The sequence below is a fragment of the Diabrotica virgifera genome, chromosome 4, assembly GCF_917563875.1.
Source record: "Diabrotica virgifera virgifera chromosome 4, PGI_DIABVI_V3a".
NCBI lineage: Eukaryota > Metazoa > Arthropoda > Insecta > Coleoptera > Chrysomelidae > Diabrotica > Diabrotica virgifera.
The window spans coordinates 52,262,699-52,288,651 of NC_065446.1; positions in this window are offsets into that span (position 1 = coordinate 52,262,699).

Consider the following 25,953-nt stretch of genomic DNA (forward strand, 5'->3'; position numbering starts at 1 on the left):
TGCAAGGTTAAAGATCAATATTTACTCTAAAAATTAGGTCCTATTCATTTTTTTCGTATAAGCAACCGTTACGGCACAGTGGCGCCGTAGACCTCATATATTCTTTGGCGGGCTCCAGTTTTTGTTTTTTTTTCGTCATCTGTTCATTTTATTGATAAAGTATTTATGTAAAATAAGACAACACAGTGTATGACTTATGCACATTTTACAACCTTTGCGCCCCAAAGCCACAGTGGTGGCCCAAAATCAATTTTTGCATATTTTCCCCACCTACACGCATTTTATTGCATTGATGCTACCTTAACAGCACAATATTTACCTTAGGTGGTCGCTAAGCAGTGACGGATCCAGGAAGGGGTGATGGGGATGATCACCTCCCCCCCTCTCAAACCAAGTGATATTATATTCAAAGATTATAAAAATATTAATTTATTTTTATAGAAATACTTATATTATTATTTTTATAAGAGTGACGTACTTTTTATGCTTTACCGACAGTGGAGGATTAAGCATCGTTAAGAGGGTGGTGCTAATTGGCTAAACTTCTATAAAAATAAAAGAATATTTTTATAATCTTTGAATATAATATCACTTGGTTTGAGAGGGGGGAGGTGATCACCCCTATCACCCCTCCCTGGATCCGCCACTGCTTAGCGACCACCTAAGGGTAAATATTGTGCTATTTAGGTAGCATTAATGCAATAAAATGCGTGTAGGTGGCGAAAATATGCAAAAATTGATTTTGGGCCACCACTGTGGCTTTGGGGCGCAAAGATTGTTGACTCTCCTAGCTTTTCGGGTGCTTTGAATTATATATGGTTATTCAAAGTATACAAAATATAATGTGCAACATCTTCACGTTTGCCACCCCCCTAAAAATTTTTATATGGGCACCCGTGCTCTGGGCTTACGTCTTTTCGTCACACTATCCGCTCTTTGGTTATAAATGTGTTTTGATGGCTCCATTTCGTTCATTTTCGTTAAATAAAGTTATTTCATTAATTCTTGAACATGTTACCGGTGGAATTACCCCTGTCCCCCTAGATCCGCCACTGTTCAGTAGTTTTCTAAAGATAAAGACGAACTGCAGTTCTGCTGGTATTGCATAACTGAGAAGCATTCATGAAAACATGATAATGCTTATATCGATCTAGCAGCACATTTTATACCGCACTTCTTTAGTTTTCTGAAGACTTTTCGGAGGTTTTCTGAAGACTAAAATACGATCCAACTATTTTTGACCTCACATTCATATACAACACGCAAGTATGTATAAAGAACATGAGTTTCTCTTCTTCTAATAATAAATATTTTCGTTCACTTCGAATCCAATAACTTCAGAAGGCTATAACTCGAGAATAGTAGTTATTCAGACCCAGGTGCCATGGATTTTTTAATCTACACATCAAGAAGTATCATTGACCAAACTTTCATCAAATTTGACCGGGACCACTTTTCCATAAGGAGTGTTGCCTGGTCCTTTCTTATGTTCTAGTACTACATGTCATCAATGAAAATAATCACATACTACAACTACTGTAGATTGTAAAAGATTTCGCTGAATTTCAGACACCACAAAAGAAGAAAAGATTAGATAGTTTTTTGTACAACAAGGATTTGTTTCGTTCTTTCTTAGATCTTTTTCTGTACCTTCTGCTACTGATTATTATTTCGGATATCACACAAATTGTATAATCTTTTAGGTGGTTCATATATGAAGACAAAGATAATATATAAGTTCTTGTCTCGGAGTGACAACTCGGAGACTATTTCAAATTACAATGCAGAGCAAGTTAGTCCAAGTAATAAAGCTTAAAATAGGACAAAACCTCGCAATTTTTACAGAATGAATCGATTTGCTTGAAAATTTGAGAATTAGTAGTGGATAGTCCAAGGATCAAAATCTATATGATGTCAAAAGGCGCTTTTACCATGGGCGTGGTTGCCACCCCATCTCGGAGGTGGAAATTTTTTATTATATTTTGACCACAAAAATTGGTAAAAACATTCATTATAAGCAAAAACATTCATTATAAGCAAAAACATTCTATACAATAGAATAAAAATTCCATTTTTATTCAGTTGCAATGCGAAGGCAAAACAATCTTATTTTTCAATTAGAATACGGAGCGCAGTCCAGCCCTCTGAATCGACGATTTTTGACTCTTGTTGGAGTCTCATCGGAGAGAACGTAGGCCTGCTACTCCATACTCCAATTGACCAACACCGAGAGTTTATCCCCCACACCGCAACTGACGTAAATGGACTAGGTGACTAGCATCATCTGGCAATTGAAAGATGACGCTAGTCACCTAGTCCATTTACGTCAGTTGCGGTGTGGGGGATAAACTCTCGGTGTTGGTCAATTGGAGTATGGAGTAGCAGGCCTACGTTCTCTCCGATGAGACTCCAACAAGAGTCGAAAATCGTCGATTCAGAGGGCTGGACTGCGCTCCGTATTCTAATTGAAAAATAAGATTGTTTTGCCTTCGCATTGAAACTGAATAAAAATGGAATTTTTATTTTATTTTATATTGGTCGTTACTTCTATGAGTAACTAGGTCCATTTTCTGTTGGAATGTACCAGCTGAACAGACGGGGTCGTGAATTGTAAGTTTTTGGATTCCCTCTTGTCTTCTTCGCTTCAGCATCCATCTGGCTTGCAAATTTTGGAAGCCTTGGAGGTGTTACCAAGAAAATGGACCAATAAGTTTTCAATTTAAAAATCTTTTAGTAATATTTTAATATTTTTAAATATTATTAATATTGCTATTAGGATTGAAAACTACTTCATGTAACATTCTATACATTTTTTTGATAAAATTAATAGTTTTCGATTTATTCGCTATCGAAAGTGTTAGTTTTATATCGAAAAAATAAATGTTTTTAACCAGTTTTCTCCTAATAACTCAAAAAGTTTTAAAAATATCTATCTCCAGAAATAAAAAAGAAGTCTCTAGCTCAAAAATTAAGTGACATAATGAAAATAATGTCAGTCCTTATTTTTTTAGCAAAAAGTGATTTGAAACAACCCCGTAATCACCACACTAATTAAAATTAGTCAATGACCTGATTTAGTCTTCTTTATTTATGTATTATTAATAGGTTCTAAAAGTTTTATCGGCTTAGAATGATAAGTTTAAAAAAAATGGAGTTAAAAGAGAATAACGAGCTTTTGTAATTTGGTAAAAAAGCCATTCTCTACAGAATAGAAAGATTAGCATCAGAGATACGAAAAAATGTTTAAATATGAAATTGTATGTTATTTAATTCCCAAGAACTTGGTTCGAAAAAATTTTTCTACGGCGAAAATTGAGTGAATCGTAAATGAGTATACCATCGAAAAACATTGATTTTTTAGATATAAAACTAACACTTTCGATTGCGAATAAATCGAAAACTATTAATTTTATCAAAAAACTGTATAGAACGTTTTTTGCTTAGAATGAATGTTTTTATCAACTTTTGCGGTCAAAATACATATAATAAAAAATTTCCACCGCCAAGGTGGGGTGGCAACCACCTCAAATTTTCAAGCAAATCGATCCATTCTGTAAGAATTGCGAGGTGAAAAGCTTCGGTTCCTGGACTAAGGCTAAGGCTCCACGGGCGACAAATTTACGCTAACAGTACGTAAAACGAACTTAATTAAGGTTCCGCGGAACGCAATAGGAATAGCCGAACTGAACCGACTACGTACAAGTCCTGTGGTCGGTTCAGTTCGGCTATTCCTATTCCGTTCCGCGGAACCTTAAGTTCGTTTTACAGCTACTGCTAGCGAAAATTTGTCACCCGTGGAACCTTAGGCTACCGCTCCACGGGCGACAAATCTACGCTAGCAGTAGCCGTAAAACGAACTTAAGGTGAAACAGTAGCGATCAACAGGTAGCCAAAATGCGTTCCAAGATTGCGGCTGTAGTTTTGAATATTTTTTCGAGATATTTGGCACACGTATTCGTAATATAATAGAGAATGGCGGTACAGAGCCCAATTTGAAAAATATATTAATATGTGGAAATTACTCTGTAATTAAATACAATATTAAAAAAACGAGCCTGCACCGCCATTAAGAAGAACAAAAAAATACAGTTTCTTCAAATAAACTTTTTTATCCGATGCCTAGATTTTGTGTCATTTTGGAACTACTAATGAAATAAAAAATTTTAGTAGTTCCAAAATGACACAAAATCTAGGCATCGGATAAAAAAGTTTATTTGAAGAAAGTGTATTTTTTTGTTCTACTTAATCGCGGTACAGGCTCGTTTTTTTAATATTGTATTTAATTACAGAGTAATTTCCACACATTAATATATTTTTCAAATTGGCCTCTGTACCGCCATTCTTTATTATATTACGAATACGTGTGCCAAATATCTCGAAAAAATATTCAAAATTACAGCCGCAATCTTGGAACGCGTTTCTGCTACCTGTTGATCGTTACTGTTTCCTCTTAAGGTTCCGCGGAACGGAATAGGAATAGCCGAACTGAACCGACCACAGGACTTGTGAGTAGTCGGTTCAGTTCGGCTATTCCTATTCCGTTCCGCGGAACCTTAAGTTCGTTTTACGGCTACTGCTAGCGTAAATTTGTCGCCCGTGGAGCCTTAGCCTTAGCCTTAGTATATTAAGAGCGAAATCGATAAACGAATACTGAAACCTGTACACAGGAGGCAAAAATAAATTTTAATATGGACTTAATAGTTTTAAACCTAATCGTAGAAATCATAATTTAAAAAAAAATAAAAAATATTACAATATTTTTGCAATAAATAATTTTTGATATTTGAAGACTAAACGTGTTTTTATAATACAAGAATAATATCGCTACATCGATGAGTTATCAAAAATACATATTCACGTTAATCACAAAAGTTTTCATGATCGATCCTAAAGGAATTCCATAATATTAGTCCATGAGTGAAGATGAAGTTGGAAAGAGAACCGTAAGACCAAAAACAGAAGAAATAAAGCAGATGCGAAATAAGAAGAAAATGTACGGGGTGGCACGCCGAGCGGGCTACGTGGTCGTAGACAATGAAGTTAATTCGCAAACGAGGGTTTGGAACAAAGAAAGAAATCCAATTAAAAGGATGTTGGAGGCTAAGGGGTTGGGGGTGGCATAATGGGGGTGCACCGGGGGTGGGTTATAGGGCTTGACGTGCCGGCACTGATGGGCATACAAATGCAGAACGGCGCACTGCGGATAGAACTTCTACATATATGAAGTCTTGTTCCGGAGAGATAACGAGTTTGCGGCAATGAAAATATTTTCGCGTTTGCCACCCTTTCGTGTCTTGTAAAGAAATATACGAAACGTCTTTTTAACTTTACTGACAAGCGTTGTTAATCGGTCTTTATGGTTGTTAGTAAATATGATTGTATGTTTTTAATATACTCATTACGTGTAATATGTCGGCATCCAGGTGAGTTTTGGAATGGAAGAACGGTGCTAATTATGTCTTCAGGATTTCTTCTTCTTTCTCGAAATTCCTTATGCTCCTTAGGGGCGTCGGAGGTTTTATTCTTCTTCTATCCATCTCTTCCATTTCTTGCGGTCCTTTGCTAACTCTTTCATTTGTTGATGTGTTTTTCCTTTTTCCTGTCCAATTTCTATAATCTGATCGATCCATCTATTCCTTGGCCTCCCTTTCCTTCTTTTACCATATCTTTTCGATTCCATCACTTGCTTTGGTAGTCTTCCCTGGACCATTCTGTTAATGTGTCCATACCATTTTAATTTTCTTTTTTGTATCTTGGTTATTATCGATTCCTGTTTCAGTCTTTGTCTAATATCTTCATTTCTTATTCTGTCCAATTTCGTTTTTCCTGCTATTTTTCTTAGCTGCTTCATCTCCGCTGCGTTTATTGTACTGTCTATTTTTGCATTGTTTACCCATGTCTCACTTGCATATATTAAAGTTGGCACAGAGATTGCGTTGTATACCTTCAGTTTTATTTCTTTATCTATTTCTTCCTTTCCAAATATTGTTTTATTTAGTGCATAGTAGATCTTATTTGTTCAACTTAATCTATGAAAGCGGAAAAATTCCTAAAGATTGGCTTAAATCCTCATTTGTTGTACTACCAAAAATACACAGAGCCACAAAATGCAGCGACTATCGCACCATCAGCCTAATGAGTCATGTATTGAAAACGTTTCTTAGAATCATTCATCAAAGAACATATAGAAAAATTGAGGAAAGAATCTCAAGTACTCAATTCGGTTTTCGCTGTGGCCTTGGAACGCGTGATGCACTATTCGCAACCCAAGTTTTAATTCAGAGATGCAGAGATGTAAATCATGACGTTTTCATGTGCGCGATTGATTTTGAAAAGGCCTTTGATAAAGTTCGCCATGAAAAAATGCTACATATTCTCAAAACTACCGGTCTGGACGGTAGGGACATTAGAATAATCGCAAATTTGTATTGGGGCCAGGCTGCATGTATTAGGGTTGCGAATCAGTGCTCTGAAGAAGTAAAAATCAAGCGCGGAGTTCGACAAGGCTGTATATTGTCACCAATGCTGTTTAATCTTTACGCTGAAACAATCTTAAATGAAGTCTTGGAAAACGCAAAAGAGGGAATACTCATTAATGGTATGCTTATGAACAATATCAGATACGCAGATGAAACCTTGTTGCTGACTGGATCAATTGAACATCTTCAAGCGTTATTGAATCGAATGGTGGCATTCTGCGCGATATATGGACTCAAACTCAACGCAAGAAAAACAAAGTTTATGGTTATTAGTAAACAGGCAGCCGTAAATAATAATAACTATAACGTAACAATCGGTAATGACTCAATTGAACGAGTAAGTAATCTTGTATATCTGGGTACTCATATTAATGAAAGCTGGAACCCTAGTACAGAAATAAAAAGTAGAATTGCCAAAGCAAGAACAAGTTTTATGAAATTTAAGAAAATCCTGTGCAGTCATGATCTAAATTTGGAACTTCGCATAAGAATGGTCCGATGTTATATATTCCCAGTACTACTTTACGGGGTTGAAGCATGGACACTGACAGAATCGCTTTTAAAAAACCTAGAAGCATTTGAAATGTGGGTCTACCGCCGTATTCTGAAGATCAGTTGGGTAGAAAGAGTCACAAACGAAAGGGTTTTGCAACGTTTGAATAAAAGTTGCGAAGTAGTGAACACGGTTAAAAGGCGCAAATTGGAATACTTTGGTCATATAATGCGTCACCCAGAAAAATATGACATACTTCACCTTGTCATGCAAGGTAAAATAATGGGAAAAAGAAGTGTGGGCCGCCGTACAACTTCTTGGCTTAAAAACCTACGCCAATGGTTTGGGAAAACTAGCACTGAACTATTTCGTGCGGCTGTAAATAAGACAATGATTGTTAATATGCTGCACAACATGAGAGCCAACGATCGACAAGCGGTCTCGGCACCTTAAGAAGAAGAAGAAGATCTTATTTGCTTTTTTCGCTCTGTATGAGATTTCTTGATCTATCTTTTCATCCTCTGATATTATTACTCCAAGATATTCAAACGTCGAGACTGTTTCTATTATTTCGTTTTTGCACCTAAATATCGTTTGGTTTATTTCTTCCCTTTTCTTTTGGGTTACTATCATGGTCTTCGTTTTCTTTACATTTACCTCCATTTTAAAATTTTCTATTTACTCCACCCATATATTGATTAGATTTTGCATTTTCTCTTTATTGTCTGCTATTATTACTAAGTCATCTGCATATAGTAATCCCTCCATTCTCACTGGTACTAAATTCCTGTACCCTATTATTGACTGTAATTGCCTTGACCTTCTTTTAGCGCTCTTCATTACTCTATCCATTACTAATATAAACAAAACTGGGCTGAGACTGTCCCCCTGTTTTATTCCTCTCCTTAGGTTTATTTTTGGCAATCTGTTTCCATTTATTTGTACTTTAGTAAGTACGTTTCTATACGTACTTTTTACCACGCTTACTATCTTTTGCGGGATTTGCAGATCTTCCATTACTGACCATATTACTTCTCTATTTATAGAATCAAAAGCAGCTTTAATATCTATAAACGTAATATATAAGTCTTCTTCTATTTCGTTTTTCCTTTCAATTATATTTCTCAGTGTGTATATATTATCTGTTGTTCCTCTTTCCTTCCTAAATGCCGCTTGTTCTTCTTCTAGTTTTCCTTCCAGTTCTTTCCTGAGCTTCCTTTCTCTTATCCCGGTGTAGACTTTATATGCCACTGATGATAAGCATATAGCCCTATAGTTATCACATTCCGCTTCATCTCCTTTCTTGTGTATTGGTATCAATAAATTTTCTTCCCAGTCTTCCGGTATCTTTTCTGTTCTCCATGCTTCCCTCATTATTTCCAGCAGCCAAAGCTTGCCTCGTTCTCCCACGTACTTCATCATCTCCGGATCTATATCATCGGCACCTCCCGCTTTTCCAATCTTTATTCTTGCCAATCCTTCTTCAATATCTTTGATATGAATTTTGTCTACTCGATTGTCTTTATTCACTTCTCTTGCCTGCTGTCCTCTCTCCTCATCTTGTTGGTTACTTGCCTCGAATTTTTCTTTATAGTGCTTATTCCATATGGTTAGTATGTCTTGTGTGTTTGTTTTCAATTCTGTGATGGTACACGACAACCCTCACGGAATTTTCCTAATTTATTTGTTATAAGAATAAGGTCAATATTATAGTTGCAATTTGTATAATTTATTACGATAGTAGCAAAGTTCAAAGTATTCAACTCATTCGCAAGACTGCAAACACAGCACACGTCATTATTGAAATACGTATAGCATAACCATATATGGTAATACATATGGGCATTGTTTTTAATATAATAAGATATAAGTGGGAAGGTCGAGTACCTGAGACATTCATTGTTGTATCAGTGTGTTCGCTGAACTCTGCTGGCGCGTGGTCAGGGGATATAGTTACCGAGATATGGGTCACCTTGACCTATCCTAACTATAATGTCGGTCGACGTAGTTGTAACTGTACCTTTAACCTTGTAAGAATAAAGATATGTAGAAAGTTTAAGTTTGTTTGTTCGGGAGTGTCTTCGTCCAGCAACCCCCAACATCACATGGCGACCCGTGCCTTAAGTTAAAGAATGGAGTTTTCTGGTTCGCATATAGATTGAGGTATGCAGCTCTACACGTAAGATGGGAAACAACCAGAATAAAGAAAAAGAGGAACAGATCTTCATAAACCAAGCAGGCAACAGCGGAGGTGTGACAGCTGAAACCGGCGAAAACGAGAAGCTATCAATCCCGGGAGTTTTGGGAATTGTATCGTTCAGCCTGGCCATAATCATCGTCGGATGGCTACTGTATCGACGATGGAAGAAGCAGCTTCGACGCCACATCCGACAGGAAGTATCTAAATCAATGGAGATGCTGAGGTTAGACGCCCAGAATCCAGGACCAAATGCATAGACACATGAACCCATATTCGTGAGTAATTTTTCTTTTTAATACAATACAGTTTAACTGCTTATGAAGTAAGTTTGATGACTATTTTTTTTATTTTCATATTGAAATTTTGATTTTTTTTTTATTATATAATTACTCACTTACTTATTTACTGACACTTTAAATATTGACGGTTATCCAATATTATTGATCCTTTTATTTTACTTACATTTATGTTTTATTATATTATTTTATATGTTACATTTTGTTATATTTGATAAACTTAACGGCAATGATAAGCTTTACGAAGTAATTGAGACTTCGAGACACTAGGCCATATACTATTGAGTAACGTAGTCAGGCCAAGCCGAATTTATGTTCGAGGAAAGATTTCAACGTATTCTGGAAGATATAACTATATTAAATAGGAATCTCACAAAAGACACTATAGAACGAAGGAAAAATAAGCTAATCACAGATAAATGGGTGGAAAAACTCAGGACTATCACGGAACAGTTTAGGACGGTGCATAAAATATACAAAGGTGACAGCTGTAAGGCAGCAGAAGACAAATTCATTGCAGATATTATTGCAAAAATTGGAGAAAAGATCGGAAAAGTCCAAACAGAACTACGGAAAAGACAAGTTGAACATAACAACGACAAGATGGGAGAGAAATTCGAACTGAAAACAGCAGGGAACCTGATCCCTCACATAGGAAACACCGAAGAATCAATTAGAGCATTCATAGACGCAATTGAACTGTACGATGAATTTTTAGATGATGAAGGAAAACCGCAACTAACAAAGTACCTGTTGAAGGTGAAACTAACGCAAGCAGCAAAATTACGACTGAAGACCACTTACAACTCAAACGCGGCACTAATAACCGATATTAAAGAAAAGTTTCTAGTAAAACAATCTATCCCTGTTCTGTCAGCGGAGATCAACTCAGCGAAACAAGAGAATAGGTCAATAGAAAAATTTGGAAGAAGTTTAGAGGAGCTCATGGCTAAATTAACAATAGCACAAGCAGAGGGAAACAGAGATGCAGAAGAAGTGCTGGCCAAAGTAAACGAAAAAATTGCAATAAGCGTGTTTACTAACGGTTTAAAAAATGACAAGATAAAGACAATTTTGAAAGCCAAGAACTTTAGCACTTTAGCGGAAGCGATAACAAGCGCAAAGAACGAAGAATCGCTAACTCGAACGGAAACTGCAGGAATGTACCACATGAATAAAACATATAGAGGCGGAAGAAGAAATACAACAAACGGATACAAAAATAGTTTTGACAGGAGAAAAGAAGGTAACAAGACATATAATAATAGAAATACAAATGGAAACGAAGTAAGACAATATCATAACAGAGGTAGGTCTCAAAGAAACAGAGGAGCAGGACATGGTCATCGAGGGAGAAATAATAATTGGTCGCAAGGTAGAAACCCCAGCAACAGAAATTCACCAGGAGCATATTTCGCAACAGAGGAGCAGCCCCGCCAAGAGCAACCACACACAAGCACAATACAAGAAGTAGATTTTTTTCGTGGCCCATCAAATGGAGGCAGATAATTCCACAGCAAGTGGATTAAATTATATTAATGTTTATTACAGAGGAAAACGCAAAAAACTATTAATTGACAATGGCGCAACAGTCAGCGTTTTATTTGAAGAATGTTTAGATAAAAACTACACCGACATAAACAAAACCCGACGTATTAGCTTGCGAGGTGTTACCGGAAAAACTATATATACAAGGGGAACCTTATTGTGTGACCTTGAAATATTAGATAACTCAGAGAAGATAACGTTGACACAGGAATTTGCAGTTATGAAGAGTTTCACAAATAAAGTCGATGGGGTTATTGGTAGCGATTTTTTATACCAATATTTTGCTACAATAGATTACGAATCCTTAAAATTATCGTTACATGTAGAAGGAATGAGAAGAGATTTTAAAATGCTATCTATGGGAGAAATTTATACGATAATAATACCTAGGAGATGTGAAAAATTATTTTTTTTCGAGATCGGGACACACTACGGAGATTTTGTAACTATACCACAGGAGATAGCGGAAGGAATTTTCTCGGCAGGAACAGTCTCAAAACCAGTCGACGGAAAAATACCAATAAGGATATTAAATATCAATGATAGAGAAATAATTGTTAAGAATTTTAGACCGAAGGTCGAAAGATTAGACAAGTTCGACGTTTTCCACATGGGAGAATCAAAACAATCGGTGAGTCGTGCCGAAAGACTTTTGAATATAATAAACACAAAAAATTTATCGCTAGAGGAAAAAAGAGCAATAGAAAAAATATGTGTAAAATATTCCGATGTGTTTTTCTTAGAAAACGATCCATGCACAACGACGGACGTATACAAAGCAAAAATAAAATTGCAAAAAGGAGTATCACCTGCTTATACAAAACCGTATAGATTACCACACGGACAAAAAACGGAAATAAATAGACAAGTAGACAAAATGTTAAAAGACGGGATTATTGAAAATGCAATATCAGAATTCTCATCTCCACTACTTATAGTGCCAAAGAAAAACGATGAAAATGGAAACAAGAAATGGAGAGTTGTGATAGATTACAGACAACTAAACAACAAAATTGAGAATGACAGATTTCCATTACCATGCATAGAAGAAATCCTAGACGCTTTATCAGGAGCAACATATTTTTCACATTTAGATTTATACCAAGGATATTACCAAATAGAACTCGATTCTAAGTCCAGACCGTACACAGCATTCGCAACCGATAGAGGTCAATATCAAATGACACGACTTCCGATGGGGTTAAAGACAAGCCCAGGATGTTTCTCACGAGCCATGACTATGGCAATGTCAGGTTTAAATTATGAAAACATGTTTATATATCTTGATGATTTGATAGTCTTTGGCAACAGTCTACAACAGCATAATCAGAATTTAGTGAAGGTATTAGAGAGACTAAGGAAAGTAAATCTGAAATTAAATCCAATTAAATGCGAGTTTATGAAAAAAGAACTATTATATTTAGGACACAAGATTTCGAATAAAGGTGTAGCACCAGATCCGGAAAAGATCACCGCATTGGAACAATATCCAATACCACAAAATGCAAAAGAAGCAAAAAGATTCGTAGCCTTTGCAAATTATTACAGAAAACATATCAATCATTTTGCAGAAATAGCCGCACCTCTAAATAGACTATCAAGGAAAAATGTAAAATTTGAGTGGACAACAGAATGCCAAAAAGCTTTTGAAAGCCTCAAGACGTCATTATCAAACCCCCCCGTAATGGAATTCCCAGATTTATCGGAGGAGAACACGTTTATTCTACGGACAGATGCATCTGGCATCGCACTAGGAGCAACTTTGTCAAACGGGAATGACAAACCGGTAGCATATGCCAGTAGAACACTTAATAAAGCGGAAATGAATTATCCTACGATAGAAAAAGAATTACTGGCAATAGTATGGAGCATTGCTAAATGGAGACATTACCTTCTACAGAAAGAATTTATTATTTTGACAGACCACCGACCATTGGTGTACCTATTTGGTATGACAAACCCTTCCAGCAGATTAACCAAATTTAGATTGAAGTTAGAAGAATACGACTTTACAATTAAATACGTGAAAGGAGCTGAAAATGTAACAGCTGACGCCTTATCACGAATAGAAGTTACATCAGAAGAACTAAAGCAACTAAATAAGGACTCAGAGAAAAGTATATTAGTGATGACGAGAGCACAAACGAAAAAGCAGGAGGAAATCACCGATTCGAAGAACGAATGGACTGATCAACCAGACGTAGTCGAATTGTTGAAATTCCCGAAAAGTGCGGTAGAGGTAAAACTGATAGACAAGGACGATTGCAAAACAATGAAGCTAGATTCGGCTGAAGAAAATACAAATAGTAGTATATTGTACAATGAAGAAGACGATATTATTTATCTGATTCGAGATTTTCGATCAACGTCTGCACTACGAGCGTCGTTGAGAAACTCGACATATCAAGAACCTCGATCAACGTCTGCGCTACGAGCATCGTTGAGAGCCTTGATTCAAATGTGCGCACAAAAGAATATAAAGGAACTAGTACTAGTAAAGAATAATAAGAATCAGCCAATTATTGAAGAGATAAGAAAGGATCCTAAAATATTTAAAGAAAGAGATATCAAAATATGTATAGTACAAGACAAACAGAATATAGCAGATGAAAAATTAAGAAGAATTATAATTAATGATTTTCACATGTTACCAACAGGAGGGCATGCCGGAATAAATAGAATGTACAAAAATATAAGGAAATATTATTTTTGGAATAGTTTACGAAAAGATATCGAGGAATTTGTGAAGAGATGCGACGATTGTCAAAGACATAAGCATTCTATCATAACCAAACAACCTCTAACTATCACATCGACTGCCACCTGCGCATTCGACACAATATTTATAGATCTAGTAGGACCATTTGAGATGGATGACAGTGGGAATAGATATATATTGACACTGCAATGTGAGCTAAGTAAATACATAGAAGGATATGTAATAAAGAACAAAGAAGCCGAAACAGTAGCCAAGGCATTGGTAGAAAATTTTATTCTGAGGTATGGAGTACCCAGAAAAATAGTCACAGACCAAGGCTCAGAGTTTATGGCAAGAACATTTAAGGAAACATGCTCATTATTGCAAATAGAGAAACTAAACTCAACAGCATATCACCACGAAACAATAGGAGCTTTAGAAAATACTCACAAACATTTAAATGCGTACCTTAGGATACAACTATCAAAATTCCCTACAAATTGGAGTACATGGGTGCAATATTTCTGTTTTTCGTATAACATTTCAGTACACTCAGCAACGGGTTATACTCCGTTCGAATTAGTGTTCGGAAAAATATGTAGACTGCCGACAAATGTTCAAAACGAAATAGAACCCCTGTATAATTTTGACGACTATCCCATGGAACTGAAATACAGACTACAAGTAGCCGCAAAGGAGGCCAGAGAAACACTAACACATACAAAACACAGCAAAAAAAAAATATATGATGCCAAAACGAGTAAAATAACTTATAAACCAGGAGATAAGGTATTAATAAAAAAGGAGCCAAACACAAAACTTAACTGTTTGTTTTCGGGTCCATATACCGTAATTAAAGATGAAACGCCTAACGTAATTATTGAGAAAAAGGGTAAACAAGTAGTCATACATAAGAATAACGTTAAGCTGTATAATATATAAAAAGAATAAGTACTGAAAAGTGTTATAGTGTAAAAGTGTAATAATAGTCCACCATAAGACTTTTACTAGTACTTAAGGTTCAGTGTAAATATTTATATATCTCATTTTTTTTCTTTTCTCATTTTCTTTAATATGTTTGTTTAATTTTCTTATAAAGGAGAGACGTCAGTCAGCATAAATAATATAAAATAGAGATGAAAGGAAATTGTTACTGAAATTCCCTTTCATCTTTTCCCCGCCCAGAGAGATGTGATGGTACACGACAACCCTCACGGAATTTTCCTAATTTATTTGTTATAAGAATAAGGTCAATATTATAGTTGCAATTTGTATAATTTATTACGATAGTAGCAAAGTTCAAAGTATTCAACTCATTCGCAAGACTGCAAACACAGCACACGTCATTATTGAAATACGTATAGCATAACCATATATGGTAATACATATGGGCATTGTTTTTAATATAATAAGATATAAGTGGGAAGGTCGAGTACCTGAGACATTCATTGTTGTATCAGTGTGTTCGCTGAACTCTGCTGGCGCGTGGTCAGGGGATATAGTTACCGAGATATGGGTCACCTTGACCTATCCTAACTATAATGTCGGTCGACGTAGTTGTAACTGTACCTTTAACCTTGTAAGAATAAAGATATGTAGAAAGTTTAAGTTTGTTTGTTCGGGAGTGTCTTCGTCCAGCAACCCCCAACATCACAATTCATTTCGCTCATTTCTAATTCCTCTTATTTGTTTCCTTTTTGTTCCTTTCATGCTTCTTATTTTATTCCAAAACTGTTTATTGTTATTCCCAAAACCTTCGTTCAATTCTTCACCGAATTCCTTCCAGCTCTTCTTCTTCGTATCTTTTACTTGTTCTTTCACTATATTTCTCTGTCTTCTCTTTCTGTCTTGCTCTTCATTTGTGTTTATGTATCGCTTCCACATTTCTCTCTTCCTTTTTACAGTTTGTTTTATCTCTTTATTCCACCATCCAGTTCTTTTATTATTCTTACCATTCTTTCTTATTCCACATACTTGTTTCGCAGTGTTCCATAACGTGTCTCTCAATTTTTTCCATCTCTTTCCATCTGTCTCTCTTTGGTATAACTTCCTCATTTCCATATTTTTCATCTTATATATTGCTATTCTTATATATTGAGGACTTGAGATATTATTTCCATTAGTTTCATGTCTTCAGGATTTAAGCCCACAAAACTTACTGTTTTCTAAGGGTGTAAAACTTTTTATTATGGCATATCTAATGGTAGGGGAGCCCAACCGGGGATTTTTGCAGTTACTCGAGCGCGTCAGATTATTACATAGGGAGAAACCTTGTACCCTGAAAATGTACCTCTAACATATATTGGCTACTAATGCAGGGGAGTTCGTTAAGAGGGGCCCTAAAAAAAATCTATCCTTAGAAAAACTCGAAATCGTCAGATTAAGATAAGGTAAGTTAAGTCGTGACCAGACACCTCGTAACGCGACAGTTCGTAAACAAACAGTTGGTAACGGATAATTCGTAACAGCGACAGTTCGTAACGGCGACTCTTGGTAACGGCGACAGTTCGTAACTATAAAAATTCGTAACGGACAATTCGTAACGTCCAAATTGAATTATTCTGTTTATTTTTGTTAACGTGGAAACTAACTGTTATTACAGTTATAATTGAAATTATGTTTATCAGTTTAACGAATCAGTACGGGGATAACCATGTTTAACACATTTTATATTTCGTGTTGCAGTGCATATTAAAAGTCTTAAACACAAACAAATATTTAAATACATACAAACTTTTAACAATATTCTTAAAAGTTTATTTCTCTTATTGTTCCTTAAATTTGCATATGCCTAGACAAAGGTATAATGAGGTACTTAATTCCTGAAATCTTTAATCTGACAACCGTCTTTAGACATTCCAAACTTTTTAAATAAACATTTTGTAAAGAAAAGATTATAATTACCTGTTATTATAATAATAAACCTTGTGATAATTATTATTATTGGTAATAGCTTTGGGGCATTGGGATGGCTTGTAATACTTTAATACTTGGTTTAAATACTTTTATTATATTCTGAAACACGAAATATGAAATGCCTTAAAAATGTTTATCCTAATATTGATTCGTTAAGTTGATAAACATAAATTCAATTTACAACTGTAAATATCAGTTAGTTTCCACGTTAACAACAATAAACAGAATAATTCAATTTGGACATTACGAATTGTCCGTTACGAATGTGTATAGTTACGAACTGTCGCCGTTACGAAGTGTCGCCGTTACGAACTGTCGCCGTTACGAAGTGTCGCCGTTACGAACTGTCGCTGTTACGAATTGTCCGTTACCAACTGTCCGGTTACGAACTGTCGCGTTACGAGATGTCATGGAACCAACTTAAGTACATGCAAAACAGTGTATATTTCAAAAATGTGACGATTTGAGCGGGGCGTAAGGAAATGGGCCAGTCCCAAAGTTTCACAAGAAAAATGCGAATATTTCGCGAAATGAATGACAGATCGAAAAACTAAAACATACGCGCTCAATATTTTTCAAAAATCTATCGAACGATACCAAACACGGCTTCACACGGAGAGGGGTGGGAGTTAAATTTAAAATTTTAAATACGAATCCCGCGATATTTCGCGATATAAACATTAGATCGAAAAACTGAAAAATACACGTATTCAATATTTTTAAAAAATCTATCGAATGGCACCAAATAGCTCCCACGGAGGTGGGGTGGGGGTTACTTTAAAATCTTAAATGGGAGCCTCCATTTTTTATTGTATATTTGGATTCCTTAGGTAAAAATAAGTAACTTTTATTCCAGACATTTTTTCGAATTATGGATAGATGGCGCTATAATCTAAAAAAACGATTGTTGGAAATGGAAAATTAAATTAAAAATGGAAAGGCCCCACCAAAATGGAAAACTGTACTTAACCTTTTTTGTTTTTATGACCTACTCTTCACAACCCAATAGATCCCCATAACGCTTGAGTGACTGCAGATTTAGCATACTTTACTCCCGTACCACAAGTTGAATATTGTATTTATATGGGATCAATACACAATTAATTGTAATGAAAATTAAATTTTTAATTAAAAATTTTTTGACATTTCAATTTCCACTCCGAATATTGTTCAAAAAAAAAGAATGTGTGTGTACAGTGGAACCCCGATAAGTCGGCCTCCAATAACCCGGAAGTCCGGCTAACCCGGACCGATTTTCATCAAACAAACATTTCGACAATAAAAATGTTACTGAGTTTTTTACCAAGAAATGAACAATACTGTATACCACTGTACGTAATTTAGATGTACCTACTGTGCTATGTATGTATTTCATGTTTTTGCAATTATAATGGAAGTTTATCTGTGTGTAAGTATCAGTATTTTATTAATTTTTACCATATTCTCCGGCTTACTCGGATTTTCGATAACCCGGATCGGCCGCGGTCCCAATTAATCCGACTTATCGAGGTTCCACTGTACTTTGTACGCACGTAAGAAGTTATATATACTTCTATTATTATGATTTCAATGAAATTAATATACTTAACAGGTTATTTGTATTTTATTTAAATGTTAAACTAACTTTCTTTACCTAAAACTTTTAAAATTTTTTTATTAAAACGATACCAAAAATATAAAAAAAAGAATATGAATCGTCCGGGATTTGAACCCGGCACCTCTTGATCTCCGGTCACACGCTCTACCACTGAGCTATATTCTCTTTTGCTTTGACAGGTTACAAGATTTCTCATACATACTGACCAAGTGAAGTATACAAAAATACTTTAAATATACTTACTATTATTATAAAATATCTTATTCCCGAGGAAGACAAATCCAAAGACACAAAAATTATAATAAATAATACATTTGCTAAGAGCACTAATATATCCTTTTATATGATATAATATGACTTATTTGCGCTGACAACGCTGATACATAGATATCTTGAAAGATTAGCAACGAAATACATACTGTCTGTGCGCATGCGCCCGGCATGTGATAAAATTTCACTCTCGATCGTAAAGAAGGATAACTTCAAAAAGATTATTTGAGAAATGTGTTTTAAAAAAAGTGTATAACCGCCAAAGTTGTTGTAGAGGTTATGTCTTTTCAAAATTGAAGATTGACTTACTTTGTCGCGATTTTGTAAGCAACAGCCATAATTTGGCTGAAAAGGTGGATTTTTTGCCCTATGAAATATAAAATTCTTATTATTCTGTGTGTTTCTGCATTCTTTGTATGCGCTTTATAGAGTTGTGTGTGTATTGTATTACATTATGTAACTGTTCGTGTATTGTATTTGTGTTAGGGATGGGAAAAACCTACCGGTTTAAACCTAAAACCGGTTTTTTTACTTCGCAATAACCGGTTTTACCGGTTATTTTGTTGTCCCGGTTATAACCGGTTTTTTCTTTTTAAAGTAAAAACCGGTTATCAGGTTTTTACGGTGATTAGGTATTATTTGGGATCCCAATCATAATTATTATTCTCAAGTAACTATTCCAAACAAAACCATAATTCAAATTTTATTTTATTTTATAAATACAGAAGCAAACTGAAGGTGCAATCTCACATCAGCCAGTAGAATCAGTTATTAAGTTTTATTTAATATTTCCTTGAAAAGGTATTTGTAATCATAATATTTTCATAAGAAGTGTCTGTTTGAATTAGACGCAAGCCAAACATCATCTATTTTTCACACTAAACTCTTAACTCTTGACATTGAAAGTCGGTGAATGATTTTATCTGATTACCAAAAATAATGCTCTGCCTATGCATATCGTATTACTGATTACGAATACGAATCACGAATCTCCAAGAATTTCCCTACGTTTTCAAAACGATACACCCATTCATAATACAGGAAGTATTAAATGAGTTAAAATGTACCTATTCTAGAAATATATACAAACGTGTTAAAAGTAATACATGATAAATTTTTTTTGATGGTAGTAAAAATAAAAGATATATTGCATTACCCAATTTATTTTTAAGTAAAATATTTATGTTGATATTATTTTTTTAAATCCCATTTCAAAGAGTCTGGGAAATTTTTTATAAGTTGAAATGGTTGGGGAATTTTTTGATTTTGGCAAGAGAGGAAAATTGAAATTGTAAATGTAACTTTGTAACCTATTGGATTAAAAAAACCGAAAACCGGTTTTTCCAAAAACCGGTTTTTTTGGCCGGTTATAACCGCCAGGTTAAACCGTAAGCAAAAAAAACCGGTATAACCGAAAACCGGTTTTTTGTCAAAAACCGCCATCCCTAATTTGTGTATTGTATGTTGCATATATATTATATATATAATGTATAATCGTAGACGATGTGTCTTAGGTTCATTATCCGCTATATAATGTTAGTATGTATATTCTTGTTGTTGACTTCTTTTTTAACTATCGGCAACCAAAATCTGATACATTTTGCTGATCGGTTTGCTTACATATAATAATGGTCATCCTTATCTCAATTTTTTGCCATTTGCACTACTTATTGCAATATTTACAGCATGGTGTGTGTAGTACATATTTCCAGTCACCTGTGTCCTTTGTCGTTAGCTTTAGCTACATGTCACGTACCCGTTTTTTCTCTGCTAGCTTTAATTGAATGTTTTCGTTCACAATTCATTTGTATTATTTCTGTTTTCTTTTTGTTCTTCTAAGACTTCCATAGCGACTTCACTTAAACATTCTACTATGTATATTTCGATACGTGTTATTACCTCTAGAAGATCTTGCTTACAAAGCCGAACTGCCTACGTTTACGTATAAAATAGTTTACTGTGTAGATGTTTGAGATGATGAGATTGGTATAAGATTATTTATTATTGCCTATTATGTATGAAATTCATAAGTACTTAAAATTGTATTTTTGTTGCAGGTAATGAAAGAATTGACTACTTCTGCATCTCTTTTAGGTAAGATAAAGTGGTACTTTTTAATTAAAACGAATAATTGAGCTATCCTCCCACTCAAAATGGTCCGGAAAATTTTTTAAATAAACAAAATGTCAAAAATAGAAGGAAAAATTCGATGTTTTTCTTCGTTTTTTGATTATAACTTTAACAGTATTGACTTGCGAGAAAAGCTGGACTGACATAAAAGTTGCGTAATTAACTTTCTGACAATATAGGCATGGTTAAAAATTTTAAAAATTGTCACCCTTGTTGCAAAATAGCAATAATTGCGAAAGAACCATAAAAAGAAAAGTATTCGCATTTTACATATTCCAACCGTTTATGCTACACTTAGGACCTTCATATTTTACCCAGAAGAACTTTATGATTTAGTAAAACAATACTGTAAATTTTATTAAGATCGGTTTAATAGATTTTGCAAAATAAATTTTGCAATCCAGTTTTCGCAAAAAAAATTAATTTTTTCAAAATGTTGCAGGTCTGAAAATAAAGTAGATAGCAATTTATTTTTTTACATATAGAAGAATACTGTACCTTTCATTTGCAATTTGCAAAATTAAAATCGGTTAATTACCACGGCGTCAGGAATTGTTACAAATATACATTAATTTTTGTTCACAACAATGTTGTGAACACACCATGTTCACAACATTGTTGTACATATTTCAATTCTACAAAAATTAAACTTATTTAATTATTTTTGTGAAATATTGTTTAAACAATTGCATATGCTTAAAAATAATTAACTTTTATTCTCTAAGTTAAAATATATGAACAAAAAAAGTTTTTGCAAAAATCGTGTTATTTCAAAGGACGGAGTATTTGTTTTTATTTTGCAAGAAACAAATTTATTTATTTATATCGAAATGTCCTAAAAATTAAAATTTATCAATCATTATCAAAGGTCATTGGAATGCCCAATCAGAGCAAACGTATCCGCTGTCCTGCGTGTAGCACCAAAAATTAATGTTTATTTAAAAAAAATCCTGACGCCGTGGTAGTTAACTGATTTTAATTTTGCAAATTGAAAATGAAAGGTACAATATTCTTCTATATGCAAAAAAAATTGAAATTACTGTCTACATCTAGATGTAACGATTACCAGACTACACAACAAACATGAGTTCTCCGTATATCATAAACCTACCCATACTGACACAACTATACACAATTCATCATCCCATCCTACACAACACAAATTAGCAGCCTACCATAGCATGATACATAGACTGACAGAAATTCCTATGACAAAAAATAACTTCGAGACAGAACTAAATATCATTAGACAAATAGCAGTAAACAATGGCTATAACGAACAAACAGTTAACAACATTTTAAACCAAAAACTCCATAAGAAAGCCTTGAAATTAGTGTATCCACCACCACAGAAAGAACCCAGTACCTTCTGCTCTCTCACATATACTGGCAAAATAACAACAAAAATAGCCAGATACATAAAAAGAAAGGAATAACACCAGCTTTCAGAACTAACAACAACTTAAGCAAACATATTAAAAACAATAAAAGCCGAAAGAAAAAGCAACTACAGAGTGGTGTGTACAAACTAACTTGTGGTGACTGTCCGAAAACTTACATAGGTCAAACTGGCAGAACTTTTGACAAACGGATAGCAGAACACAAAAGGGCTTTCAACAATAGAAAAACAGACACTTCTACATACGCACTTCACCTTCTAGATCATAATCATTCTTTCAATGAAGAGTTTCAAATTCTACATATTCAAAATAAAGGCCTTAAGCTATCACTTTTAGAATCAATGGAAATTAATAAATTGAAAAATACAGATATAATTCTGAATGACCAACTCGAGACAAACAGCTCCCCACTCCTCAACCTCTTCAGTTAAAGACTTAAAAAGGCAAACCCATTGTAAAATATATCACTTGAGAAAGGCACTTTGCCGAAACAGCTGTAGTAATAACATAGTTGTAATAAATTTTGTGGAAGTATAGAAAACAAACGTTTTTCTCTGCAAAAAAATATGAGTCACCTCTCAACATCCAAATGTACAGTGGAACCTCGATTATCCGTCTCTCCATTAACCGTCACCTCTGCTAACCGTCAGTATATATACAGAAGTTGTATTGAGTACATAAGCAAACATTTTAATGTAAAAAAATAAAAAACTAAATAAATAATTTGATTATAAAAAAAAATAATTTGATTTGTGACGGCTATCCACCGCTGACAGATAAAGAAATCGTTGAAATGGCAACAAAGGCGGACCAAATAGATTCAGAAGCTGACACAGACTTGGAATTTGACTGTAGCTATGTTGATGAACCTAGTGTAACTGACAAAGATTTGCGTACATAATCTAGAGAAGCTGCATCGCATACGCAATAATTTTTCGAGTGGTATTCTCAACAAGAAGAAGCCAATAAAGTGGATTGCATGATCGTATGCCGATTAAGAAATTCAGCCTTCGAAAAATGTGAAGCAACAATAAAACAAATATTTCAGAATATTTTAAATTGAGTCGGTTGTACGAACGCACATCCCTCTTATATCTCTTGTCAAACAAACCATTCAAATGAAATTTGAGAGTTGTACTATGAATTTTTAATTTTTTTTTAAATGTTCTGTTAACCGTCTTTTCGATTATCCGTCATACCCTTGGTCTGGAAATTAAGACAGATAAAACAAAAATAATGACTCAGCCGAGAAGAAATATAGTCCCAGAAAACATTATACATGAAGATGACATTGAAACGGTTGAAAAGTTTACATACCTGGGAGTAGAAATATATGCCGACGGATCAGAAGATGGAGAAATAAGGAAGAGAATAACGCAGGCAAACAGAGCTTATTTTGCCCTCTCCCATATATTTCGGTCAAAAAGTGTCCACCGAAATACAAAGATGAGAATCTATAAAACCTTAATTCGACCAATAACATGCTATGGCAGTGAAGTCTGGGTGCTGAAAGAAACATCCAAAAACAAACTCGACACATTCGAAAGGAAAGTACTTAGGAGAATACTAGGACCTGTGAGGGAAAACGGAATCTTCAGAAGTCGATACAACAACGAGCTTTATCAACTTTATAAGGAAACGCCCCTGTCAGACTTCATTAGATTACAAAGATTGCAATGGGCCGGACATGTGATAAAAATGGGAGAGGATAGGCTACCAAAACGAGCACTGAATGCTAGAATGCAAGGAAAGAGACCGGTTGGGAAGCCACGAAAGCGCTGGGAAGACACAGTAAACAGCGACGCACAAGCCCTTTTAGGAGTCCGTGTATGGAGAAGAGCAGCCACAGACAGGCAAGGGTGGAGGCAAAAAATAAAGGAGGCCAAGGCTCAATTTGGGCTGTAGTGCCGTAGAAGAAGAAGTCATACCCTTGGTCCGGTGCCCTGATGGATAATCAAGGTTCTACTGTACTAATATTTTTACAGATGCGCCCTGGTCTATATATTAACCCACGATTCTTTTACTGTTTTATTTGTCTTTGAGTGATTTTATGTTATGTATCTTAATAATTTATCATCTCTTTATTTTTTGTTCTCGTTTTCTACTAATGTCATCTTCTATTTTGCTCGATCTGAACTTTTGCTACCTTCTCTTATAATCCAAAATGGGGATAACCAAATTTAATTTAATTTGGCTTACCTAGGATTCCCTTATATTTTGGACATGTCATGTAATTCAATAAACAGTCACCATCATTGTCGGCTGGTAACTGTCTGCGCCTATTTCGCCATGTAATTGTAGTCACGTGCACAAATGCATTTACTTTAATTGTTAAACAATACGCAAGCACCTCTTCATTGTACGGTGCTCCGGAGACTCGTTTTGCTCGTAATGAATTCCGTTAAAATCATGAGTCACGTTTAGTTGTTGTTCGATGTTCATTATTCTCAATTCGTTTGTCTCGTAGAATTCCACAAAAAAAAACAATTATGTTGTCACGGCAAGAAATCCTGAGCCTAAAGAAAGCGCGCACTTGCTCACCGGTTGTCAAAGAATCTTCAATAATTAAATACCTGCGGCTCAACGACCTGAACCAAATGGAATTACATTATTTGACAGCAAGTATATTAGATTCATATGTGAATACATATAAGTTAGGTGTTTAGTAAAAAACAATTTCCAAATATTTTATATTTTTAAAAAGTTATAGTCAAATATAATTATAAATACCGGGGTGCACCCTGAGTAACACTAAATGGTCTATCAATTTTTGGACGCCAAACTAGCCGCTGAGCTCTCCTGGCAGCCAGTACGATAAAGTAAGAAAAGCAATCTCCATAAAGGAATATGGAAAGCTACAAAGGTGTTTATCAACACCATTTGACGAGACGTATCCGACCAACCCTCCGTATATGCTAAATAAATATAGAGGGAATTAGTAGATCAAAATCTGAATCTCTTTCAAAACTACTAATCGAAAATAACGTTGATGTCATAGCCATTCAAGAAAATCACGCGTCATCAGAAACTGAGCTTCTTAATACGGGTAAACTTTCGGAATATAGCATGATTGGAGCCACTTACACCATTATTTACGGCACTGCAACTTACGTGCGGAAGCGAGGTATAGGGAAAAGGAGAATATCATGGTTAAAGAACCTGAAGAAATGGTTCTCCACAACAACAACTAATCTATTTAAAACATCAGCATATCGCCTATATTAGAAACGAATAGGCACCAAAAGAAGAAGAAGAACTTACGTGCATAATGGTATACAAAATGCCAAGACGACGGACTGCATCTACAAAAATAATGTGTCCATAATCTTTACAGAAGTGAATGGCATAACCATAAAGAACATCTACAAACCACACCATTAACTAAATGGCCAATAAATCTAATCAAAGCTGTGGATAACCAACATACAGTTTACATTGGAGACTTTAACAGTCACCATGACAAATGGGGATATGAAAACAATGATGACAATGGGGGGAAACTCCTGGAGTGGGCCGAAGAAAACAATATTCAGCTGATCCATGGTCTAAAAGATAAAACTACCTTCTTTTCTAGAAGATGGCGCAAAGGCTCCAACCCTGATCTATGCTGGGTTTCGAGTATCTCACAGATGCAACTAGCTAGTTTCCTCCACAGCCAACATCGAAATGTCATAATCGAAATAGGTATACAAATTCCTATTGATGAATCCACGCCGAGACCCCGTTGGAATTTTAACCGAGCAAATTGGCCCGAATACACCAAAGAGCTGGACACATGCATTCACTTCATTGACCCAAAGGCCAACAATTATCACCGTTTTTTAAGGAACGGTTATCTCTATCGCCAAAAAACATATCCCCGAGGTTTACGAAAGGAGTACATCTCAGGCTGGACGGAAGAAAATCAAAAACTATATGACGAATTT